At 30.1% G+C, this 21,396-nt stretch overlaps 1 pseudogene; it reads right to left on the bottom strand.

Annotated features, from left to right (window-relative positions):
* Nucleotides 1-118: 118 nt before the first annotated feature.
* LOC124373450 lies at nucleotides 119-4,629 on the bottom strand (annotated as a pseudogene).
* Between the last annotated feature and the right edge of the window lie 16,767 nt (nucleotides 4,630-21,396).

The following is a 21,396-nucleotide window of genomic DNA, read 5'->3' as shown; positions in this document are numbered from 1 at the left end:
CCGTTCTGTAGATATCATATGAGTATACTATAAAAATATAATCAAATATATGATTAATTTTCGATTTAGTTAAATATCTAAGAATTTGTAAAACAGGAAACTGTAGTTACCCATTTAGTACTGTCTATTTTAAATTAAAACTTATATTTAAAACAAATTTTAATAAATACAATGGATAAGAAGATTAAATGTATTATTTGTTATTTAAAAAGTGTTTTCTGTGTATCAAAATGAGTTACAACAGAGCTTTTAATTGTTTTTCTTTAGTTTATAGTTCTTGTGATCGTTGGGACTAACTTCTACAGCCCTGAAGAACAAAAAGTAGATAAAGTACAGGAGAAGGAACACTGGGAGAAATAGCACTGCGATGACGTCGAGTAGTAAGTACTGGTAGAGCGGCAGACTGACAGAGGCCGGTCGCAAGTGTAGCGCCCCCTTGATGTCTGATGACATACTCTATCCAGTACACTGCTGTTTCCATTGCTGACATAGGCCGGTCCCGGAATTGCCTTGACAGTCGCCTGATATTCTCTGTGTATCTGAAAATACAGTGAATATTTAACAAATGAGTTATGTGACTTTATATTCTGCTTATGTTGTAAATAGAAACTTTGTTAAGTAAAGCATGTTCTTCATATCTAGGTAAACCTGGACCATGATAATAAACACAATTGCCATCCCTGTTTTCGTTCTCAGACGAATATTATTCAAACAATGAATACAATTTAAATATTTAATAGAATAATACTTAATCTTTAAATGTTTCCTCAGGCTATTACGTCACGTAACTGTGTACTGTCTTAACCTCACTTTGTAAAGAGAAAATTCTTTTTTAATCCAAAAACACAAAAGAAAGGATCCAAGGGTGTCAGATTTATGCTTGCCACCCTATGATTGGGGTAGTGTGATTTTTGTCGATATAAAACACAATAAAAAAATAGTAGTAGGCCTAATAGTAGGATTTCAACTTTAGCTGTTGTATAAAATTTATGCTTGTGTAATTTCCGATATTCCTACCGTTGATTATACCGGTTGTAACCGATAGTAAGGTTGTTTACCTATGTTGCGTGCTCAGCAAGATGTTAATATGGCAATATCGTATCAACGGTTGTTTACATGATAATCCGTCCTTGAAATTAATTAAGAAGAAAATAATTAAGATAACTGATTGAGATTATACTAAGAGCATTTCACAGATTTATTTCTGTTAATCCTTTTAATTACATGGTCGAGGAAATGTATACGAATGTACATGAGAGTACCTTAATCCATTCTTGCAGTTCTTAAACCAAATAAATTTATTGGTGAGCTGAACAGTATTTTAAAAATGCAAGGTGATATGTCCCAAAATGATCCCGATCACACTATGGTGTAATGCAAGGGGTTCCTTTATTGTAAATTTTTATAGAGATGTAGGCTTTGGTATTGAGAAACAGTAAGTTTAATTGTTTCGATTCAGCTGATAATTTAATTTCGCTTGTTGAATTGGTGATCCAATTCTGGATCAGTTAGAACAGGATAATAGGAGAGGAGGTGTTTGGTTTTCAATTTTTATAATGACATCATACTAATCCAATTACATTTTAGGACAGTTATAGATTTCATCCCTACTGGTATCTTTATGCTATAGTTGTAGGTGATATTGATTATTTCGTCAATAGTAAGGTAAAACTACATGATGTTTGTTTAACAAATCATCATGCAAGTAAAAATATACAAACAAAGTGACACAAACAAATAGTACAAAACCAAATAAAATACATAAAGCTAAAAATACCGGTTGGCATAATCTAAAAGCGGAAATCTTCAATATGACTGTGGTTTCACTTGTGGTCGGGGAAAGTTCAGACAGTCAAGACTACAGCTATAATGGTTATGGTTTAATGACGTTGTTATCTCTGATTATATTTATAAATAGTTTAAACATGGTATCGAATAAAATGTATGCTTGAAAATTTATTTAATAATTCAATAATTTATCTGCGTTAGAATTTTAGCCTTTTAGATATTTTACAAACAATTTAAATCTTTTTGAAAAATTCTATAAAATTTCGTTGTTGCTGCGATTTTAATTACTCATTAAACGTTCAGGAAATGTGAATTTTGTTATAGGACTGAAAGTTCTTCTAGTGTTATTTTGTCTATTACGTAATAAACAAGACTCAGCAAAATAAAATACTTTTGTTGATCCTTAACTAAGGTGTATGAAAGCTAACTAACGTATTTACAATAATTTTAGAAAATAACTTACTTTGGATTGTTAATAACCTCTTTGATGGCTGCTCCAATGTTTTCCTCTGAAAGATCATCCATGTTAAGTTGGACAGCTGCTCCTAGACTCACCATCCCCTTTACATTCAAATATTGATCAGCGAAAAACGGTAGACCAATGAGAGGCTTTCCAAAATAGACGGTTTCAATTGTGCTAGACAACCCTCCATGGCCGAAAACCGCTCTCACGTTCTTGTGTGCTACACATATGTCAAGTCTTGAAATTAGTTTGTTTCAACATTGAAAAGCAAACAATGAAGTAGATAAGACTAAACTTTAATGATTATTCGTTAAAGTTATCAGCATAAACTTCTAGATTGTGACAGCCGAGTAAGCTAGACAGATAGCAAGCTTAAGCCCTAGATCATAGCATAAGGCCTTGTCTTCTTAATTAACCATTTTCCCAAACATTTGTAATAAAAATATATTATAAAAAGATGTGTTTCACCATTTACATTTAATTAATACTGATATAATGACTAGTGATATATTTGGATGGTGAATACAGCAAAGTAGTATAAGTGATGATAAAACTGTATAAATTAAACCTTATTTATCAAATAAGGAGAATAATTTTAACACGTGTAAAATTCTTTGGAACTATCCATCCCATTTACTCTTTGTGAACAAATAAAGGTTACAGAATTAATAAAGGTTATCACCACACACATTTAAAAGAATTATAAAGATAATTAGATGCAACTGACAATTAGGCTGGCATTTTACAGTTATTATGAAGGATTTAGTAGGCTATAAAAGTTACCAAGAATTTCTTTTTGCGGCAACCACTGTCTTATAACGACGTTTGAAGGAACTCCTTGTAGATCATCTTCATACTTAAAAATAACAGTTTGAGGAACAGAGGAGAATGCCTTCATAAACTTATTGATTATCTGCTCAGGGAGGGTAGACATTCTGACTAGAGAACCAAAACTGACCACAACAGCTCCCTGAGTTGATTTGTCCAAGATATCCTGCAAATCCTGGAAAGAATAAATATTTTTAAAATTTAAATACATTGTTGATTCAACAAAGAATTATGTGAAGTATGCAACAATATAAAGTATACAATTATAATACGGATATCATAAAATATATTGTTATTAATAAAAATGTATGTACGCATGTTGAGTTTAGTTCCATTTCACATTCCGCTTAGTACTGTCACTGAGTGAATCCTGAAATCTTGAATCGACGTCCGTCTGAATAGATTTAAATCTAATCGTCTATCTTAACATATTCTTTTAACAATTTTCCAGTTTGACTTTATATTAGTATGAGAACAAGCAAAAGGAGAATGATGAGCAATTGTGGAACGTGAAATGAGACGATATACTATTGACATATCCCATTAAACAAGCCAAAATTTGTTTTCCTCAAATTGCTCCCTTTTACGATAAAGCTTGGCTTGGACCAAATCAACTACATTCTCGGGGTGGCAATATATAACAGGAATTTGAATATTATCACCATTTCACAATTACTCTATGAGTACTTGGTAATGATTGATAATAAAAATAGTTATTTACCTTCGGCAATGAGTTCGAGGTGTTTCGTATATGTATACCTCCAATCTCTACGACATTAGGAGGAAAAGGACGGCTGAGAGATAGAGAAATGTGACTGTTGACCAAAACTAATGATGTATTCTTAATTAGTTCGTTTATAGGTGGAGTAGAACTACCGTATACTTCATTGGCCATATTTTTTGTGACTGAGGTAAAGCGTAATACCTGTGGACCAATTTAGCCCAGACTAACAAGACGGTGTTGTACACGCTTTGGTATAAGTCCATGTTGGTGGGGAGTCCAGCGAGATAGTTGGGGATGTAAGACGGATTATCAGGGAGGCCAACCCTATCGGCCACCCACGGCAGAGAACAGCTTGTCACGACTGAAACGAGAGGGGCATTAAATCTGTGAGCGAGTGGGGCAAAACAGTCGGAAGAGAAAATTTCTGTTATCACTAAATCGAATTTTTCGTCTGAATCCAACAGTTTTTGGACCTGTGGTTCGGAATACGAATTGTTGCACAGGTACAGCTCGAGGTCTGACATGAACAGTGGGGATTGGAAAGCGTTTGGCATTAATTTATTGATTGCTTCAAAACTGAAATTGCTGATCATAGGTCTTAGCCTGTAAGACACGTCTATCTCGTACAAATTTGGTAGAGGAGGTTTATGTGGGAAACTGGTGACTAATGTAAGGTGGTGTCCTCTAGAAGCCAGTTCCTCAAACAATGGCTCCACAACTATACTGTGACTCCTGGCATTGTGAGGTTGCATAACAAGAATGCGCGCGCAGTCACTTTTCCCTGCAGCGAGCACAAATAACGCCACCCACACCAGATTCATCTGAAAATAAATTAAACTTTTTATAGAAAATATTACACCTCTGAGATAAAATATTATTAAATTTACTCTTCACCAACTGTTGCTGGTAGAATAATCGTTATTGGTATATTAGACTAATACATTTCCAAAATCTCGTGAATTTGTTCAAAAAGGCAACATGCCGATACAATTCGACATAAATGCTCAATTACAGTAAGTTATATTAAAAAGTCAATAGTAGAATGTGAAAATTTAGAACGATCATTTCAATAGATCCAGTTTTAAACTGTAGTCATTTTTGTGTTGGAGGAAATAAATAACATGTTGTAAGGAAAAATGTTATTACATAATTATTCAAACGTTAGGGCATTTCCGAAGTGCAGATGGGGAAATTAAAATTAATATTTAACTAATATTGACGATGTTAAAAGATCTCGTCCAAAAAAATAAATATACTAATAGTTTTACGTTTTCCAATTACACCAAGAGTCTTACAATGTATTATTTTCCGAGAATTGGAAGCGACAGATCGATGCTGTTTTTACAATATCTATGTTATACAATATATACCTAGTATGATGGTACAGGCTTTGTCATTGTGTAATTCTTGGCACTTGAGTAACCGAACTTCTGGCACTTATAACACATCTAAAGATAGGGCACATATTGAAGCGACAAATAACCTGCTTTTATGTAAATAGGTGGGTAAGGCACTGAAAAGATCAAAGAACTACTCTTTCGTTTTTCATAATTCTCACCACATCAGCAAACTGGCAACTGCTTATTTCTTGCTTGATTTCATCCGCAGCAACATCAAATAAATCTAGACTAAAGACAGTTCATTTCGATGTGTTGAGAGATTTGTGAGACTCAACGACCACAGGAATTTCATTGAAAAAGCTGTCCATTTTCAGTAATTGTCATTTGCCGCTTCGGCCATCAATGCTCCATTTATATTGTTTTGACTAATTTTGGCTGTCCACCTGCTCAGACTAAGGCTTTATTCATCAAGAATGGGCTAAACCTACTTAGAGGTTTCCCTTCTTCTTTATGTCTAATGATAACAATATATTAATTTAGGCATGGGTTTTTTTCAATAGGCTTGTTACCACTGTATTTTCTTCTAGTATATTCATCTGAATCTGAACAATGACCACGCTTTCTATCTACGCGTAGATCACTTCGATCTCTATATACAACTCTAGTTTACCCTTTGGAGGAGTTTGATGTTGCCATAAAGATTTGTACCAGCACTTAGTATTTAGTTGTGAGGGCCTATTGTCCGGGAGCGGGACATGCCCTCGTGCCTCTACCAAACCATAGCTTGTAAGTCGGCCTACGTAAGTGATTTTTCTGCGGTTTGAATAATAAAATCTTCGCGTTCCTGGTTAATGTACTTTTTTTATTGTGAGTTCAAGTTGCCGGTACAATGTTACCAGGGTTATATATATATAATAAACCACCTATATATATAATATATATATATATAAAATATATATATATATATATATATACACAATGAAAGAAAAAAAAGGATATAAAAAGTTTATATAAGCAAAAAAGGATACAAAAAGTGTATATAATAAAAGAGTGTGTATAAAAAGTTTATATTTTCTTCTTTTGTAACCTTTTTGAAAACTACAATTAGTCGAAATATTAAAGGATTATGTGAAATCTTTTCCTTTTATTGTTTAAAGAAGCCTCTGCGCGTTTATTTTCTGCATACAGTGTGTGTATATATATATATATATATATATATATATATATATATATATATATATATATATAAGTAGATATGAATATGCCGGTTCTAGACCACTTTTGGGACAGACAGAAAATCAATGTAAAATACTGTCCATTGAACAATAAACAAATCTAAGAAATCTAACAGGAAAGCACGAATGTTAAATAACCGAATCTTTAGCTGTTTTACTGTTCAATGTTTGCTTCTACATTTATAAGCTGTTTTAATGAAAAAATCCAGAAATCTTAATAAAAAATCTTTATTCTACAAAGTTAATTGTAACACAGTCTTTATCTTTAATAGTCTTCTTTCCAGTAACAATCAAGTGTAATTTTTCATTTTTGTTTAATTCTTTAATCTTTTTCTCACCCAAAACAGTCAAAAATCTGTTCGGCAAGTGTACTTTACAATCTTCCAACTCGGCAATTATTGTAAACCCGAATTTATCTTTCATTTTCTCCAAATTCAAGATTCTATGTTTCTTCCTTTCTTCCAATTCATTTAACTTCTTATACTCTTTAAACTTACATTCACCAATATCATTTAACTCTTTCAAGAACTCCATTTAAATAGAAAAAATTTAAAGACGGAAAAAATGAAATTCGCTAACCTTCACTCGAGAAGTCGGGGAGAATGTGAGTAAAACCGCATTCTTTTCAAGAGGTTCTTCGTTTAATTTCTCCAAATGTACTATAAAATCATCGAGGATTTCTGGTTCAAAATCATAAACAAATTCTACATCTAGATAATAAAAAAATACAGGTAATATCTTTTCATAATAAACGTGTGTATTTAAACCAACAAACCTAATGTATTCTTTGAAAAGGAAAATAATTTTGTCAATGGTTCCAAGAGATAAGTAAAAATTTTTATTCTGTTTTCTAAATTCTGTAACAAATTTTGTTTGCTTCTTGTCTCCATATTGCAATTTTGTAAGCAGGTTATTCAAATGTGTTAATTTATTTCGAAATTTCTTAGGTTTAGGTCTTTCATACAAAATTAAATTACAATCTCTACAAACAAAATATTTTTTATCAATAATTTCTCCTCTATTATAACACTTGTAACAGTTGGCATTGTACTCTTCCATTTAAACAAAAAGATTTTTTTATAAATAGAGATTATGGAACTAAGTCTACCGAGATATAAATTTTTCAGCGCAAATGTTTATGTTTATATTTCAACTACCGAGATAAAGAGAAATGATTTTATTTTATTATTCAACTATTTAGGATATTTTGTATATGATTACAAAGATTATTCCGGAAGAAATCGAGATTTTTCATCAGCGAAAGAGTATATTTTTGAAGTTTTAGAAGGAATGAAAGAGAATAATATGAATTTAGCAAATTATTTTTCTTAAATAAAAAACTTTTCTACTAAATAGTCACCAAACAACATGAACTCTCCAAAATCACTTCAGTTTCTAGCATTTAAAGAACTTACCACAGGAAATAGTTATAAAGACTTCTTTGAATTACCTAAATATGTTAAACAAATGTTGATATTTTCCTTAAGTGAAAACGAATCCTTAAATGAAAAACGAATTCAGAGAACTTTTAAGTACTAAAAAGTGTTCAATGCAATTTATTACAGACAACTTAGATAGTATAAATATGTTAAATGTAATAGGAGATTTTAAATTAAATAATAGAAAAATAAGAAAAATATTCCGATTTTTACAAAATAAACTAAAACACCAACAATCTGACATTTTTCATCGCTTTTATGCTAAATTTCATTGTTTATTTGTTGAAATGTTGAGAAGACAATATCCATACTGGCCAAGGAATATGAATACAGCTAGTTTTTTAACAAGTCTTTGTAAACAACAAGATTTATCAAAGGAATTTATAAGAGATCACGCTTTTGTTGTAGATTGGGATAAATTATATGGAAAAAACATTTACGAAACAGATATATTGTGTGTGTGTGATTCTGACGAAGAAAAGAGAAACGTTTGTCATTCAGCAATTCAATACGATATAATGAAAGACATACAAAATGAGTGTTGTTAGTGTGCGTGTTTTTGCGATATCTACTTAACTTCTAAGAAATTGGGAATGGGAGAAGAAGAAAGGTATCATATATTTTATTTCAATCAACTGTAGATTTGTGACGTCTGCTGTGAGCGTTTGTACCACTAACGCTTGACCTCGAATCTCATTTTATTGAAACATGTGAGAGGCGTTTGTGTCACTAACGCTTGACCTTGCTTTGCACACGCCGTGTGTGGTACAAGGACAGTAGTGACACCAAACAATGACCTTGCTTTTCTCACGCCGTGTGAGACAATGAAATCACTGTAAAAACACTTAATTCTGTATTACAAATGAACACTTTACATCACTATTTTCACACAATGTTTTATCACAGTTTAGAATGTCTACACAAATTCACAATCTTCTTGTAACGTCTTTCTTCGAGTCCCAAATATAAAAGTAACTTATAAAATATAATAACACTATGAATGGCAACGCCCAGTGGAACACTTCACTTCACTTTTAACAAGAAACACAGAACATCACACAATCTTCTTACTTCATATAAAGTCTATATCTTCTTTCTTCAACTTGCAAATACATTAGAATCTTCTAATTGATGATATTTCTTGTTAAATTTCGTTAAAATAGAGGAGGATCAAGCATGACTGACTATACGTGGCCAACGCCCATGATGAAAATTTTTTCCGTGCGATAAACGATTATGAATATCGAAGTTTTATCGATAATAAAAATCGATGGTTACAATCGATATTAGAACTGTTATAGTTTCCAATGTATATTAAATAAGTGAATATCAATATTTATTTCAAACCTTGTTGTTAAAAAACCACTCAACCGATTTTAATGAAATTTGGTACACATATAGTAAATACTTAACTCTTTCGACTTAACTTATCCATAAGGGTGAAATCATCCCCTATTTCTTAATATCCAAAGAAAAATAAAAAATTTTATCGGAAAAATCTGAAACTTCAAAAAACAAGCGAGTTCAACTTAAAATTTCATGAAAATAACAAAATTTTCAAAATCTACCCCAATCATCCCTTATCTTTAAACTCTTATATCTCGAGAACTATTGGAGCTTTTTTGATGAAATTTGGTATATAGGATCAGTAAATATTAAAGTATTTTTTAAAATCACCACTTCCGGTCTATGACCTTGAAATAGTTTTTTTTCCTAATATCATCCCTATTTTTCAAAATTTTTTAATGCAATTTAAAATGTAAACTTTTATCAATGTCTTTAACAATTCTGTAAAGTTTTAAAACTATCCGACGAATAACGCGATTTTTACTGAATTTCTCTAATATCGTTCTTAATCACATCATAGGCTAAAAATTTCTCAGAAACCACAACCACATAACATGTCGAGTTTGTAACAGCTTTTTGAAAATCCATATTGATAATTATATCGTTCTTTGAACCAGAAATATTTGTCAAACTCTTTGTTGTATCAATGACATAAATAGGTCTATTCGCTAAAAATTCTTTAGGATTGTAATACATTTCCTTATTATTACAGTAAACTTTCTTAAAATCTTGATACATCTGATACATGATTCTGAAAAGACCTCCGGAAATGTTTAAATTTTGTAATTCATCTGGATAATAAGAACCGTTCAATTTTACTCTGATATTTTTTACATCCAAACTATCAAACTTTGAAGGATTTTTTTCTTGATTATTCTGTCTATCTGTTTGAAAACCGATGATAACGAACTTGGGATTGAAGATATTTCTATAAATATTTGTGATATCGAACGAATAAGTTGTTCCGGAAATACCTTTTTGTTCAATACATTGCCAATCTAGAAAATTAAACATAATGTTTTGACTTTTTGTAATTTCATCAATCAACCTAATTTTACTCGTGGTTTTATAATCAATCATTGGAACTCTAATAAAAAAATCTGTAATTGTTATTTTTCCATCAACAGGCATAACATTTCCAGTTGCAGTCTTCAGAATCACATCATCGTCTTCTGCTCTTATAAAACTTAGATAAAATCCTCCTTTATAGATCGGAATAGTAACATTTTCAAAAAATCCTAATCCAAAATGAGATAAATTTCCAGCTGCTTCAAAAACACCAAATTTAAAATCTGATTCAAAGCCATTAGAAGTTTGAGAAATAACATTACTTTTTGAATACGAAATAGTTCCTTTAATTGTGCTTAATTGGCCACAGTTTTCGACTTCTTCTATCAATTTATTGTGTTTTCTTACTTCAATCTTAGAAAATAAAAACGGTATAAAATTATCGATTAATCTAACATTATCAGTTCCAAGATATGCTTGACCATCTTGTTTTGTTAAAGTTCCAGAAATATAAAACTGGAAGTTAGACGAGCAAAAGTTATCTCCAAAATCAATATTAAACTCAGTTCTTTTATTCGGTTCATTCAAATGTTGTTTACTAATTGGATAGAAATTTTTAAACTCCGCCCTTTCAATATCACTAGCATATTTTCTGTAGTCCGCCATTTAATAAGACAAATTTTAAACATCGTGTATCATTTTTTCATCGATCTAATGTACGTTTTTATAAGAAAAGATATAAATTTTAGTAAAATAATTAAAAAGATTAGAGTCATTTTTAATGATCTACTTCGTCATATTCAGGATTCTCTTCCTTAAATTTTGCGATCTCGGTCACATATTTCAATAAAATCTGCACAGGATAGTAACCGCTATCTATAATATTATTCCAATCAACTGTATCTTTATTTTCATCCAAAAACTTTATACTCAAGTGTTGATAGAGACAAAGAACAGACATATGATCTTTTAATTGATAATGTATATTTTCTTGAATGAACTCTGATGATAAAGTTTGATATTTAGCAATGTTATACCAATTCAATTTGTTTACGTATAATCTCATCATATCTTCGGATAATTCATATTTTTGAGAAATGTCATCCCAATGTTCTTTTTTCAAATCTCTTTCGTGTTGCATGATAAAAAGATCGAAAGCACTGTAATGTCCCGCCATCTCTATTTATTAAGAAAAAAATTTCAAAATCAAGTTTTTATAAATTGGCTCTTTTTTGAGTTACATTCAGCACATTTTCCCGAAATTCTTTTAACTCCATTGATGTTTGCATAGTATTTTATATCATTTGTTGCAGTTTTTTCTTTACATCTCACACAATATATGAGCGCCATTTATATAAGGAAAATTAGTCATCATAGCCGCCTAATCCATTAAATCTGTTATCAATATTTTCAAAAGTTTTATTGACATCTTCTTTAAATTTATTAAAGTTTTCTTCTAGTTTATTTACTTTATCGAGATATAAAGAGTATCGATCTTCTATTCTTTTAAGTAATTCATTATTATGTGTTATTTGCTCATTTAAACGTGTACCAAAATTTTCAAAAATGTTTATTTTCTCATTGAAATGTGTATCAAAATCTTCCAGAATTTTGTTAATTACTTCACCAACTAATACATTAACACTATTTTTATATGTATTAAAGTTTTCTTCTAGTTTATTTACTTTATCAAGTAATTCACCAACATCGTCTACTGATCTTTTACTTCTCGCTTCAAGTTTTTCATAGACTTCTGTTGTAAAATCTTTAACATGCTGTTTATGATTCTCATAATTTTGTTTTAGTTCATTAAACATTTTAATAGGATCTTCTAATTGAATCATTACAACAACATCAAATGGATTAATTCCTTTACTAACACCGCTAATTCTTTTTCCTTCAAAATCTAAGGCATTTTTAACATTCGGATCATGTAAATCAACAATATCGATGTTTTCTGATAATTTTAGAGGTTTTAAAATTTGTTCTTTAACAACAACATCATGTTTGTCAATACCAGGTCGAACACCGACAATTCTTTTCTTATTAGCCAAACTAACATAATTCTTTTCAACTTTGATTGCTTCAGTAATTTCATCAGCTTTTTCGATGTGAGACATTAAATTGGTAAATAATTTTTTTACACCATCATCAACTTCTTTTTCCAATGTTTTTATTTTATCAGCAACTTCATTTGAACTCATGAAATTTGCAAGTTTGTTATCATATTCTGCTTTAAAATCTTCAATCTCGACAGCAAACATATCTGAATCTGGAAGGTTTTGTAATACATTTTCTAACTTGTTATCAAACTCATTTCTCAAACTATCAAAATTCAAACTATTATCTACATTTTGAATAATTTGTGTTCCAAATACGTCAAAAATATTTTGTGAATCCATATTTATTAAGCAATAATTTGTTAACAACTTCTTTAAAATCTTTACCAGTACTCAGTTCATTCAACACAAAAACACATAAATGACCACAAATTGGGGGATCTTTATAGTCTTGAATCTGAGAATCATTGTAGTAGACGCTTGATTTTTTCAAATATTTAATCAATTCTATAGGTGGTTTGTCCTCAATTCTTCCATACGAATCAAAATAACATGCATTCTTATCATTTTTATAATAACAAATCCAATGCGTTCCACTTCCCATAATCGAGTCTAAATTCACAATTCCACATTCAAATTTCTTAACTTTTTCAGGTAATGTATCTCTCATGAAGATTCCTCTAAAATGTTTAATATTTTTGCAGATTTCTTCCAATTCCCCGAATGTTAAAGGTTTAAATTTTTTTTTCAATGTTTGATTTCACGTAATTCAAAGTTTTTTCATCTAATCCAGATCCTGTAACATCTTCCAACTCTTTATCTAACCAATTTAAAATGTTTCGAACAATAGGAATCACATCCTTTTTAACGATTGGAGCAGCTTTACGAACATAAGGAACAACATTTTTAACAACTGGAATATTTTCTCCAAAATCTAATAAATCTTTCAAAAGTCCACCATTTTTAAGTTCTTTCAACTGATTATAAGAAAATTCTATTCTGGTTCCTTTATTGTTTTTCTTATGTTTTTCGAGTTTATTGTATTGTCTATTTGTTAAAAATATCTTATCTTCGCCATTTTTTAGTTGATCTATTTTAAATTGAATACTAACGGGTATTTTCTTCTTAAAAGCGGATTTTATTTTTTCTTTCTGATTTTTGCTGAAATTTACATTCACCTCCATTTATATAGTTAAAATTTCAAGTTCTCTTCGATTCCCATTCCTAGTTTTCTCTTCAAAAACATTGCTCCAGCTGTTGGAAGCGCAACAAATCTTTCACCTAAACTAGCATCTTTTGATAAAAATCTATCCATTGCCTTATCTTGCAAAACTTTATCTGCGATATGTCTGGAATTTGTGTCTCTATGTTTTGCATAAAAAATATCGTGTTCCATAGCAGCTTGATCTAATTTATTTATACCAGGATCTCCTCTTTTTAGTCTTTTTTCGAGTTTTGTGCCAGGCCCCAGATACTGATAAGTTGGTACGTGTAATTCAAAAGGTAAATTGTTGATAAAATCATTCAAAAGTCCACTACCCTCAATCATAGATGAACTTATTGCCGGCAAAACTCGTTTTAAATATTTAATTCCATCAGGTTTTTCAATCATTTCATCAAGTTTGTTCGAAATAAAATCTTTAATCGCTTTCTTTTCGTTCAAAAAATTGTTGTTTCCAGCCTTTTCTTGAGCATAGATATAATTTATAATTCCATCGAGTTTTGTCAAATCGTCGATATATCTGTACTCAATCTTATTATCATTGTATTTTCTCACACCTAATCCTTCGATTCGTTTTTCCCAAATTGGTTTAATCAAATTGAGATATTTTTTACCTTTACTTGACTTTGGTTTCTTAGTTGATGGATCATTATTTTTGTAAATTGAATCAGATTTCCATAAAATTTCTGTATACTTTTTCAAGTCTTCTTCAGAATATAAACCGTCTTTTGGAACATCAGTGCCTGTTAATAATCTCCATAAACCTTGAGTTCCTTCATATGTTTTTTCATTAATAATGATATCATTATGCTCAAAATTCACGGGCAAATTTCCAATCATAAAACTTTTCTTTTTTCTGTCCCAATACAAACCAAATTTATCATCCTTTGCTCTAGGAAGAAATTTTTTACCAATTTCACCAATTATTATATCCGTTGTTCCAGGACTTATTGGTTCAACTATGGTAGAGTCTTCAATGATTCGAGGTCTAAATGGTGTTGAAGATGGTAATTTTGGCAATTCAAACTCAGATTCTGGTATCGAAATATCAGCAAATTGTCGTACAACTGGAACCAAATTCATCAAATTTTGATTATCGCTTAAAACATTTTCAATTTTGCCCTCAACATTTTTTATTGCAGATGTTACAGGTTGATTAATTTTTTGAATAAATTCTTGTTCTTTTTCATCAATTCGAATCTGTTCTTTAAATTCTTTGATTAATTTCTTTTCTATTTGATCAAGTTTTTTCGCTTCTTCAGAAGTTACGTTCGCCATTTATTTAGGAAAATTTTGAAACGTAAACGTGGAACGTGGAAACGTGAACACGAAACGTGAAAACGAGAACACGAAACGTGAACACGGAACGTAAAACACGAACGTGAAACACGAACGTGAAACACGAACGTAAAACATGAACGTGGAACGTGGAAACGTGAACACGAAACGAGAACACGGAACGTAAAACGTGAACGTGGAACGTGGAAACGTGAACACGAAACGAGAACACGAAACGTGGAACGTAAAACGTGAACGTGAAACATGAACGTGAAACATGAACGTGAAACATGAACGTGAACGTGGAACGTGAACGTAAAAACATGAAAACAACTAGATTATCACACGTTTATATTGGAAAATTTATTCAAATATTTACCATTTTTAGGCTTCAAAGTTAGATTAATAGTTAAAAATCCATAGTCTTCTTTCCAAATTTTATCACACAATTCATTAAAGTGGTTAAAACTCATATCAGATCCCACATAATTGTTATAAATCTTTCTCGAATAGTGATCATCTTGCTTAAAAATACACAACATATTCAGGTTATTTCTTATAACTTGTTTATCAACCTTTGAAAAGCATTGGGAAAGATAGATACAAGATATGTTTTTGTGACGGGACATTACGAAATATTCCTTAATAACGTCTTGATTTTCTAAAATACAATCATCAAAAACGATTAACGAATTGGGTTTACATTCGCTTAACGGAACTATGTCCTCAGAAGCATTATAAAAATGTGATATTTTTTTGTTTAAGTTTTTCTCAATATTTTCAAATCTTTCTTGTAATTTTTTATAGGCGTCTTGTTCTAAAGATTTACTAAAAACATACAAATTGGAATAAGGAATCAACCTATTGTAGATAAAATTCAATAATAAAGTTGTTTTTCCACATCCACTTGAACCAACAATTAACAATCTGATTGGTTGATCTTTCTTATTTTCTTCAAACGTTTGAAGTTTTATCTGATCTTTTTGCTTTAAAAATTTCTCCATTTAAATAGAAGATTTTCATCTTGAAGCAACGCTTGCGAAAATGAAGCTGTTCAAGTTGACTTCAGAAAGCTCTAAATTAGTTTTAAACTTGGAACATCCTATACACTTAGAGGAAGAATCAAATTATTTTATCGGTTTAAGCGGTTTTTATTCTGACAATTTTGTAATAAATATTAGTGAAAGTTCTCCTTATTGTATAGGATTTAGTGAGAAGAACATAACAAAATATTATGGTTTAAACAAAGGATATTATACTTTCGATCAAATAAAAAATTCCCTTAAAAATTATCTGAAAACATTCAAACAATCAGATAAATCTTTAAACTTTGACGAAAACAAGTTTGAAATGCAAAAAAATTATCTCTCTAATAAAATTCAAATAAAATCACCAGTAAGAATAATGTTTTCAGCAATTATTGTAGATTTGTTAGGGTTTGTTCAAGAAACTATTGAGCCAAATCAGGTATATTTAGGAAATAAAACGCCAAAATTTAGACCGTTCGATGTAATTGAAGTGCACTGCAATCTCGTTGAACCTAGTTTTGAAAATCATACCGAACATTTACACAAAGAATCTGAAATTTTGTACACTTTTTTCCCAAATGTTGCTTATGGATCAAAAATCAGTGAAAAACCGAATGAAATCGATTATATTCCAATTAGAAAAAATATTAAAAGAATTCAAAAAATCGTTCTGACTATTCAAGACTCTGAGGGAAATTTATTAAATAATGAGAGTAAAACAACAATATATTTAAGATTGAAAAAGGAATAAAAATGAGTTGATGATGATGACAAAATTCAATATTTTTACTTAAAAAACAAGGGGCTATTCGAATGGCCCCTTAACAATCTTCATCCTGACCCTGTTTTTATCAATGAATCTGGACTTTATACTGAAATAAAAATTACTAGTTAAATTTCTTTTCTATCTAAATGGAGTCAGTTGTAGACCTACTCAATAATCAACTTAGATTTAAAAGCAAACATATCTTTACAATTGTTGACGAAAATAATGAATTTTGGTTTAAGGCTAAAGATGTTGCAGAAATATTGGAATTTAAAAATACGAGACAAGCTATCATAGATCATGTTAAAGAAAAATACAAAAAAAGCTTTGAAAACATAGATTCTGACAAGGGTATCGAATCGCGACTCTTACAAAAATTACATCCAGACACTATTTTCATCAATGAACCAGGCATATATTCTTTAATACTGAAATCTAAAATGAAGATTGCAGAAACGTTTCAAAATTGGGTTTTAGAAGAAGTTTTACCGAGTATTAGAAAATATGGCGAGTACAAACTTGAAAACGAAAATAAGCAGTTAAAAGATGAAATAAAACAGTTACAAATTAAAGATGAAATGAAATCATTGAAAATAGAGAATCAAGAATTGCGAATGGAATTAATGAAGAGAGATATGGTATGTAAAGATTTTGATAAGAAAAAACACCATGTTTTTGTGTTAATTAAGAAGAATCACATGTGGGAATGGCCTTATTACGTTATCAGAGCTCAGAAACGAGAAATACCAAACCGATTAAAACATCTAAAAATAAATTATCCTGAATTAGAGATTTTGTTCATTGATGACGAACCAAATTCTATCAATCTGTATAACCAAATGAAAGAATCTTTGAATATTTTATACAACGGAAATCATTTTACTACAAATATGGCAGAATCTCGACTGATTTATAGAATATCTAAATTACACGATGAAAATGTTTCTAAATTTTACTAAAAACTCTCGATTTATTATATTTTGTTTGTAAATGTTTAGCATAACTAGGTAACCATTGTAGAATTCTTTTTTCATATTCACAAGGCATTTCGTTTTTATAACTTTCGCTGAAAATTTTTTTAGCACAATCTTTGCAAAAAGCATCTTTTCTATCTTTACTATACTGCCAGTTATTAAATTCAGAAATATTTTTAATTTCTTTACAAAAGTAACACTTTTTCTCTTCTAAAGTTAATTTGTTCATTTTATCATATAATTCCTTACAATAACAGTCTTTTCTATTCTCTTCTTGACACTTTGTACATTTCTTTTGAGACTCCATTTAAATAGAAAAAATTATTACACGATGAAAATGTTAAACTCTTGAATTATGATATTTTGTTTGTAAATGTTTTTGATAATTATTTAACCATTTTATAGTTCTTCCACATTCACATTGAGTATCTTCATAATATAATCTATGGTGATTCTTCTTTACACAATCTTTACAATATGAGTCTTTCTTATCTCTACTATAGTGATCACTATTAAACTCTGAAATTTTTTTAGTTTCTTTACATTTAAGACATTCTTTCTCTTCCAAAGTTAATTTTTCTATTTTATCATACAGCTCTTTATGATACTTCCTATAACAATCTTTACAATTATAAATAATTCCATCTTTTCTACTCTTATCTTTATAAAATTCTTCAAAACCTTTTAATTCTTTGCACATTGAACATTTCTTTTGGGCCTCCATTTATATAGAAAAAATCTTTGACTTTCTCAATTCATATTCATAAAACTTTCCGGTTATTTCTTCATTATTTAAATCTTTTATACTATAAGTTACAGGATCTGTGTTATTAATTTGATAAATCACAAAGATTTCTCTTGACCAATTGTTCTTATATTTGTTCGAAAATGTTTGTTTTTTACTAACAATTCTTACATGATCATTAACTTTAAATTTAGTTTTCGTGTGAATTTCTGGTGGAACATACTTAAAAACCGACTCTAATAACTCTTTTTCTGCATCTTTATCTACGTCTTTAGGCTTCATTTTGATTGTGCTATGAACAGTATCGTTATATTTCTTTACGATTTCTTGAAGAATATCGATCCATTTAAAGTTTTTATTAATCTCAAAAAGAACCTTCATTCTTTCATTTTGAGTTCTGTTATATCTCTCTACAATACTTGATTTATATTCGTTTTCAGTATGATAAATCTTAATGTTGTATTTCCTCAAAACATCGTTAAATTCTTTATTTTTAAACTCTAAACCCTTATCTGTATGAATTAGGTTAGGAGGTTTGTGATTGATCCTTATGGCATCTTTTACTATATCTTCGAAAGCTTTTGAAATATCCTTGCCGTTTTTTCTTTTGATAGCTCTTGACCAAGCATATTTTGAGAAAGTATCAATAACATTTAACATATACTTAAATCCATCATTTTGATCTGAATAGTTAGACATTATTACTACATCTGCTGCCCATAAATCGTCAATTCCTAAAGTTATAATTTTTCTCTTTTTAAACTTCTTTCGTACCGGTGCATGAATTTCTCTAGCTTCAATCTCGATTTCTTCCTTATTCTTAGATTCTTTCTTTACTTGTTTTTCATAAGGATTCTTTATAAATTTACTCTTATTTGTCTTACATTTTGAACATTTTGCAGCAATTCTATACAATCCGTTTTGAGTTTGAACAATCTTAGAATCTATATTTTTCGTTTTCTTTTTACACTTGTGACAGTGAATTAAATCATCTTCCATTTACATATCAAAGTTTCCAAGTTTATTTAATTCGTCTAATATATCAGATTTTGCTTCATTTTTATAGCCATACGGTACTGTATCGATCTTATTTTCTAGGACAATTCTCTTATCATCTTTAGCGTTCAGTGCCAGCTTGTTTATGGTAACAGTGTACAACTCATGTTTATAACTTTTGATGACTGTCATCTCCCTAAATTCTTCTTTATCTTCGAACAAACATCTCTTCAAGTTTTCGATATTTATTGTTTTATTTACAACGCTTCTCTTAATTCCTTTACACCTAACTGGGTTTTTATCTAGATATTTGTACGAGTACATCTTAGACCTTAAACCACAAAATTCTTCTAAAACTTCGCTATTTAACTCATCTTTGAATTTCCCTATTACCTTCTTATTTTTAGTAGTGAAACATTCATGATCTTTTGGATAATCACTTGTATCAAAGTCATCTATATTTTCTTTAATAATTTTAAAAGGATCTCGTTTCAATTCTAGAAAATAACTGTCTGTATCCATGTAACACAGATTCAAATCTGGATCAAACTTCTTTAATTTGTTGTAATAAAACTCGTACATTAGCAATTTTGAGAGGTCGAGAACTGAAAATCCTATGTAAATCGGTTTGTTAAATTTAACCTTTTGTTTGTACATGTGACTCGCTATACAGTTGTCGTCAAAGATGTTAAAGCATTTGAAATTTGTTTTCTTAGCTTGTTTCATTGAAAATTCTTCATTTCCAAGCTTAATATCACATCTGTTTCTCACATTTTCCATAGATTTTCCAAACACTGAGTTGTTCATCAGCTATAAAAGTCCTTTTCAAAGTCGCTTGTAGCTTTGGTTCTCATGTTTGTGTTAAAATCAATGTATTCTTTCATAAAAGGCTTCTGATCGAATGCAATAACTCTATTCACATGTTTCAAAATCATACCTTGTTCCAAATAGAACTTCAAATTTCTCGAATGAACAACGTATTCAGTTTTATCCAGTAGAGTTGTGCAAAGTTTGTTTTTAAAATGTTCTGGAGCAAGAGGTAAATCCTTGTGATGTTCGTGTAAATTTGTTGGATATCCAAGATCGACTTCGAGAATATAGCCATAATCTTCGTCGCCAGTGAGTTCTAAAATTGTTTCTTGCCACTCTTCTTTTGTATACGTTTTAGGATCCATCCACTTGATATCACTAAACGGCAGTTTTTGCATAAGACCATACCCATAAAGGTTGTTTGCATCAACGTATAACAAATAGTTTTCGGGCTTTGTCTTATCGAAATCTTTCAAATATTTGTTATTTGCTTTAACATATCGTTTAATACACTGAGAAATGCCCCCGCGAATGCCTTTTTCAATCATCAAATACATATTATAATCGTTAATTAGCTGAAGCTCAATTTTCGTTAATTTTAACATTGCGTCCCATGCGAGACTGGGAGCTGTTAGATAGTGTGCTGGATCAAGTTTATAGCAATTCAAACAAATATTCCTAAAATTTTCAAAGATATCAGCGAGCAATAGAACATCTTGAATGTTATAGAAATCAGAGTAATTTCCAAGATTTTTCTCTTTTAATTTGTTCCAAACGCTCAAGTAGTGTTGATAATCTTTCTCAGATATGCTCTCGTCTGTCAAAAGTGAATAGAAATCTTGAATTTTCAGCTGTTCTGTGTAATCAAGTTTTTCAATACTATCGATAAATTCGTAAGGAAATATGCCTTTTCCAGATAGAATTTTAAAGATTTCTTCTTCGTCATTTGGCTGTCTTTCTATAATTTCATTCAATATTCTTCCATCCTGTATAAAATGATTTGTATGTTTGAAGTCTTCTTTCTTTAAATTTTTCGCTAATTTTTCGATAGATGACGCCATGAATCTAAACGTGTCTACGAAAGAGAATTTTATGAACTTTCTAGGTTTGTCACCATCAAATTCATACCCGTATCCAGAATTTACAGAGTAATTTATATATCGTTCATCGGTGTTTGCAATCAAATCAACATTACCGTATTGTTTTGCCAATTCTTTTATGTACAAATGCGTATCGTAATTAGACATATTGTGACAGAAAACGGGAATATTCTGAGGAAATTTCAAATTCAGATTACAAATTCTATGAGCTGCACCTCGAAATTTTCCAGTCAAATGACAGTGAT

Source organism: Homalodisca vitripennis, unplaced genomic scaffold (assembly GCF_021130785.1).
Source record: "Homalodisca vitripennis isolate AUS2020 unplaced genomic scaffold, UT_GWSS_2.1 ScUCBcl_5607;HRSCAF=12408, whole genome shotgun sequence".
Classification (NCBI taxonomy): Eukaryota; Metazoa; Arthropoda; class Insecta; order Hemiptera; family Cicadellidae; genus Homalodisca; species Homalodisca vitripennis.
This window is presented reverse-complemented; position numbering and strand designations above follow the sequence as displayed.